The sequence below is a fragment of the Petaurus breviceps genome, unplaced genomic scaffold, assembly GCF_028583685.1.
Source record: "Petaurus breviceps papuanus isolate PSGF00001 unplaced genomic scaffold, PetGlider_PUasm1.0 175, whole genome shotgun sequence".
In the NCBI taxonomy this organism is placed as follows: Eukaryota; Metazoa; Chordata; class Mammalia; order Diprotodontia; family Petauridae; genus Petaurus; species Petaurus breviceps.
The window spans coordinates 63,455,757-63,462,229 of record NW_027185764.1 but is presented as its reverse complement, the minus strand read 5'-3'; positions in this window follow the sequence as shown (position 1 = coordinate 63,462,229).

The window sequence follows — 6,473 nt, the reverse complement described above, 5'->3', positions numbered from 1 at the left end:
AAAACCACCTCCCTCTACTTGGTGACACTTAAATTTGGTATTACCCATGTAATATGAGTCCCCAAACTCATTGGTTTGGGACTCTCTCTCTTCATGAGTAGAGAATAATGCTTTACACTTATGTGAGGGTTGGGGTGTAGTTGGTAAAGATAAGGAGAGGAAGGCTGCTCTTCAGTCTCACTAGACCCAGAACTCTTGGGCTTTTCAGAAAAAGAAAGAGAAAGATGGAAGGCAGCTTGACACTGGAGGCCCATGATCTCTCTCAGGTCCCTGGGTAAATAAATGCATCTTGTCAACTACTATTAAATGCCTAGAGGACCCATAGCCTCTCTGGATTCTTGTCATTCTATAGAAACAGACACAAAGGAAAAATAGAAGCAAAGGTCCTAAAAGTGGAATGAATGCCTACCAGCTTGCTTAATATTGACCATGATGCATCTATAGTCATCCTTCTGACTCTCTGTCACCAATCAGATTGTAGGAAGCACTAGTCTCCGAGAACCAATCAGAGGAAGGCCCTTTGTCTTTTCTGAAAGATAATATATGTACCTAACAGCCATGGGAGTTTCCCTTTCAGATGCCTACAAAGGATCATGTCCTTTACTCTCAGTAAACAAATCCCCAAATCAACAGCCTTTACATTTTATTTCTATCATTGCTATTATAAAAAGTCATTTTTATATGTCATGTGTGTACCTAGCTATGTTAATTCCTAGATTTTTTGTTACTGTTATAAATTTTTTCTGAAAATATAATTTTCTTGGTCTTCATTGGTAGCATATAGGAATAAAAATTATTTTATGTCTTTATCTCTTTAAAAAAAACCCTGAACTTATTTATTGTTTAAATTTATATATTGAAGGATAGATTTTTTGTCAATTAACCAGAAATTATTTTCTCTCCCTCCCACTACTCACTCCCACTGAAGGAAGAAAAAACTGCTTGTAACAAATGTACATAGTCAAGAAAAAAAAATTCCCACATTGGCCATGTTCAAAAATGTATGTTTCATTCTGCATATTTGTCCATCACCTCTGTCAGGAAGTGGACAGCATTCTTCCTCATTGTTTGGAGTTCTTAAGTTGTTCACGGTTATTCATTTTTATAATGTTATTATAGAAAGAATTGTTCTATTCTCTTGATTTATTTCATTCTGCATCAGTTTATAGAAATCTTTCCAGGTTTCTCTGAAACCATTTACTCTGTCTTGTGTTATAACACAATAATATTCCACTATATTCATATACTGTAATTTGTTTAACTAATCCCTTCTTGATGAGTGCATTCTTAATTTCTAGTTCTTTCCCACCACAAAATGACCTGCTATAAATATTTCTATACACATAAGGCTGTTTCCTTTTTCTTGGTCTCTTTAGGTATAGGTCTTATAATGATATAGTTGGTATATAAGGTATGTGCAGTTTAGGGAATTTTGAGGTATTATTACTTTGAGGTATCATATTACTTTCCAGAATGGTTAGACCCATTGATCTATACCATATATCTGTACCAACAGTGCATTAATGTGCCTATTTCCCCAAAGCCTCCACATTTGTCATTTTCTTGGTCAATTTTGTCAATCTGGTCAGTGTGAGGGAGAACCTCAGAGTTACTCTAATTTGCATTTCCCTAATGATTATAATTTGTAGCATTTTTTTTAATGGTGTTAAGTCATTTTAGTCATGTCCAACTCTTTATGACCCCTTTTGGGTTTTTTTTGACAAATATACTGGAGGGATTTGCTATTTTCTTCTCTAGTTCATTTTACAGATGAGGAAACTGAGGCAAACAAGGTTAGGTGACTTGCCCAGGATCACACAGCTAGTAAGTGACTGAGGCCAGATTTGAACTCAGGAAAATGAGTCTTCTTGACTCTAGGCCCAATGCTCTATCCACTCTGCCACCTAGCTGCCTAAACATGGGAATATATATAATCTTAGAGGTAATCTAGTCCAATCTCCTTATTGTATAGTTAAGGAAATTGATCTTTTCTGCATTTATTGATCTGACTTGTAATTTATTTATATTTTGTTAATATATTTATTTTCTTGATATTAAGTAACTCTTGCATTCCTAATATTTGTTCTATGAGATTATTATTATTTGCTATCTGTTTTTGCTTAATATTTTTATATCTATATTCATATGATATTGCTCTACAATTTTATTTTTTAGTTTCGTCTTTATCAAGCTTTAGAATAAAGGCTATATTTATCTGAGAAAAAGGATAGGGTAGCAATTCCATCTTCCCCTACAATTACAATGTCTATATGGAAGTTATCAGTAATAAAAATTGCAATCCACTCACACCTTCCAGCCCATGTAATAATTGTTCATATCCTTTCATAAGTTTGCCACAAGGGGGTCCATCCAAGGTGTTTGGGTGCTTCCTCAATTCCTCCTGATACTATGAGGATACCAAAGAAGTCCATCTTTTTTTTCTATCATACTTTTCACTAATGATATCCATTATTAGGCTTTCTTTGAATTTTCCTTATTTTTTATATGTTCTATCCAGTTCATACCCACCTTGAGCCTTACCATTCCCTTTGTGTGATAGTAATTTTCAGTCCCTTTGAGACTGTTATGTTCTATGACTCACAGTCATTTACAACAAAACTAATAGAGTATTGGTATTAAAAACAAAATGGGAGAGGTGTGGTATCATGGAGACAATTGCATAGAGAGTGGTTTGGGGGGTATAATTAAAAAAAAGTATAGAGAGCTGGACTTGGAAAGTTGTTGAGTCATTTCACTCATGTCTGACTCTTTATGACCCCGTTTGGGGTTTTCTTGGCAAAGATACTGGAGTAGTTTGTCATTTATTTCACCAGCTCATTTTACAGATGAGGAAACTAAGACACGATGGATTAAGTGACTTGCCCTGGGTCATACAGCTAATGTCTGAGGCGGCATTTGAATGCAGATCTTCCTGACTCCAAGCTTGGTGCTTTATCCACTGTACTGCTGTAATGGGAATGTAAATTTTAAAGATCTTCCCTGCCCCTAGGCTAAAGTGCACCTGGAGCCTGGGGTGGGTGGGAGGCTTGCTTTTCAGTAGATACTTTTTGATTGGCCAGTGGGTCCAAAAGGTTGTTACATTCTCTGAGCCAGGAGAAGGCTATATTAGCCCTGATGTGTAGCTTTGTTTTGGGGGCTCACTTTGAGAAGTGTTCTGTGATTTGATGTGGATTCTGGGAAGCCATTGTCCAGAGGCCCCCCCCCCCCCCCCCCCCGGCTTTGAAAAAACCCAGATGTTGACTGGGTATGGATGTAATGGTTGGACAGTTTGGAAATCTGTCTACTTGATCTGTTTCTGTCTTGATAATTCTGCCTGTATACTTTGAAGTTTGGGGTGCTGACCTTTTTCCCCTGAACAAGGTAAACAATATATGTCTGACTGGTTAAAGTAAGCTTGTTAACCCATTTTGAGTTGCTTCCCTTTATCAAAGCAGATCCAAGAACCTGTGCTAGCAGCAAACCCTGGGAACACTGGGGTGCTTGCTGCTACAACTGCCTAGCTGCCTTGGGTTTAAATCCTAACTCCTAATTATTAGCTGTGTGACCATGAGCAAGTGACGAGGAGGCTGGTTTCAGTGGACTGTAAGACCCCTTCCAGCTCTAAATCTGTGATCCTTTGTTCATTAAAGAAACTTTGCTATTTCCTAAGAGCAACCCAGGCTTCTCTCATCCTCCTGTTAAATTCTGGGCCCAACTTGTCAATTTGTACTGTCTCCCAAATACACACACTGATGCATAGACGCAATGTATTGTCTGGTTTTGTGTGTCATAATCTGGGCAAATATTTTTCAATCTTCAGTCTTAGGAGACTGTATCTCAACAAGTTGCAAACTACAACTATCTAAACTATTCAAGATCGGCTGAAAGATATTACACAGACAAGCTTGTTAGACAATCCTCTAATCATAAATATCAGGCAAGGCATAAAAAAGGGCAGCTAGGTGGTGCAGTGGATAGAGTGGCCAGGCCTGAAGTCAGGAAGACCTGAGTTCAAATCCAGCCTCAGACACTTACTAGCTGCTTGACCCTGGGCAAGTCACTTAACCCTCTTTACCTTAGTTTCCTTATCTGTAAAATGAGCTGGAGAAGGAAATGGCAAACCACTCCAGTATCTTTGCCAAGAAAATTCCAAATGGGGTAATGAATTGAAAATGGCTTAACAGCAGCAACAAGGCATAAAACAGGGATATATATATATTTGCCAAAGTATTTGCCATTGTGATGGAAGAGATTGAATATAGAGTTCAATTTGAATAGGAATTCTCTTTGGGTGGTGAGTTTGTGTAGATGCTCCTGTTTTGGGATTTCATTGCTGTGGATGGATTATTATGGAACATTGCAGAGTTTTTTAGAAGAGATCTATAACCACTCAAAAGAGTTTGACCCACTCGGTGCTAATACATTTTGCATATACAAACTGCTTTGGCTAAATCTCATGGACTTTCGTGAGTGGTATTCATGGTATCATCATCTTTTTTCTTTTGTGAATTTTTTTTTTTTTGTTTTTCATCCTCTCCTTTTTTTCTTTCTTTCTTTTAAAGGTTTTATTGATGTCTTTTGCCTTTACCGTCATCTTCCCCATGTCCCTTCAATTTGAACCTTCCCTCGTGACAAAGTAAAACAATCAAATACAAATATCAGATACAGTGACTGCATCTGACAAGTATACACACTCTGTACAGTACTCTATACTCCCCCTCCTCTCTTCCAGGAAAGGGAAGTATGTTTCATTATTGATTCTTCAGGACCTTTATTGGTTTTTCAGTTGTTCACTGTTCACCTTCTTTCTCCTGATCTTTTAATTTACATTGAATCATGAATCTTAGTTCCACTTATTTTTCTCTGTTTCAGCTCCCAGAAATCTCACATTTTCTCCAATTCCTCATATTTATCATAGGTATACAATAATATTCCATATTATTATTATTTCACATATATTCATGTTATTTCATATACAATATATTTCAATATAATAATATTTCACAATTACATTCATATGCCAATTTTTTTTTAAACTATTCCCCAACAGCCTGCCCCCTTCCCAGCTTTTCTATCACTGCTGAGAGCACCACCATTTTCCCAGTCACCCAAGCTTGCAACCCTGGTATGTCATCCTCAATTCCTCAATTTCACTCATACAACATATTCAGTCTCTTGTCACATCTTATTATTTCACACCTGACCCCATAAAGATGAATTCCTATCACAGCTGGCTCCCTGATGGGGACCTTCAAGGATAGGGATAAAGTTCCTAAACCCACTGATTTGATAGATTGGATTTATGCAAGAGGGCTCCCCCAAACACTGCCATATACCTATGGCCTGCCTGCTTCAGAGGCTTTTTATCCTCCCTTTGGGTGGAGCCCCTCAAAAATGGCTTCATATTTTAACTATAGGTCTCCCTCATAGCTAATGACTATACAAGAGTGGGCTTATTAGTTGGTCAGATTTGAACAGGAAGTCGGTAAAGTTGTAACTTGGATAAATACTTCTGTCAGTGCCAATTGGCATTTATTAAGCACCAGGTACTTTACAAATTTTGTCTTATTTGATCTTTACAACAATCTTGTGAGATAGTTGCTATTATTAACCTCAGTTATAATTATGGAAACTGCAACAGACAGAGGTTAAGTGATTCACCCAGAGTCACACAGTCAATAAATATCTGAGGCTAGATTTGAGCTTGGGTCTTCCTGCCTCCAGGCCCTATGAGACCTACAGGCCTAGCAATGACATACAAAGATGTGACTGTGGATTTCACTAAGGAAGAGTGAGACTATTTGTACCCTGATCAGAGGGAATTATAAAAGAATAAGATACTGGAAAAAATACAGGAACTAGGTCTCTTGGGGATTTCTTTTCTTTCAAGATGTAGCTCAAATTCTACCTTCTACATGAAGCCCTACCTGATCCCCCAATTTATAGAGCTATCTTTTCCTAATTAGCTTGCATTTAATCATCTTGTACTTATTTGTTTTCATTCTATTGATATTTATTCTGTATACATACTTGTCTCCCTTCCTAGAATGTACACTCATTAGGAGTGGAGCTGGCTTTGTTCTTTGTATTTGTAGCCTCAGTTCATGGTACCTGATGCGTGCCTGAATGACTAATAGGTGGGTGCTTTCCAGAAGGATGCTAGAAAGCACTGCTAAAGATTCCAGAGTCTTGGATGGGAAATCAAAGACCTCAGGGGCACAAGTGATGGGAGACACAGACAAACTGAAGATGGAAGGGAGGTAGCTGAGGAGAAAGAAAAGACAGCAAGGAAGGCCTAGTTCATGCCAGAATTAGTGCCATAAATCATTCCCCCTTAGCTATCCTTATTCAGTGCCCTTAGTGGAAGCAGCAGCAAGAAACATTTCACTCCTGGTGCATCAAGCTCAGGTCATTTATGAGTTCCCCTCAATGGTCCCTCTGGGTCCCAGAGGAAATGAATAAGGCTCTTTTAC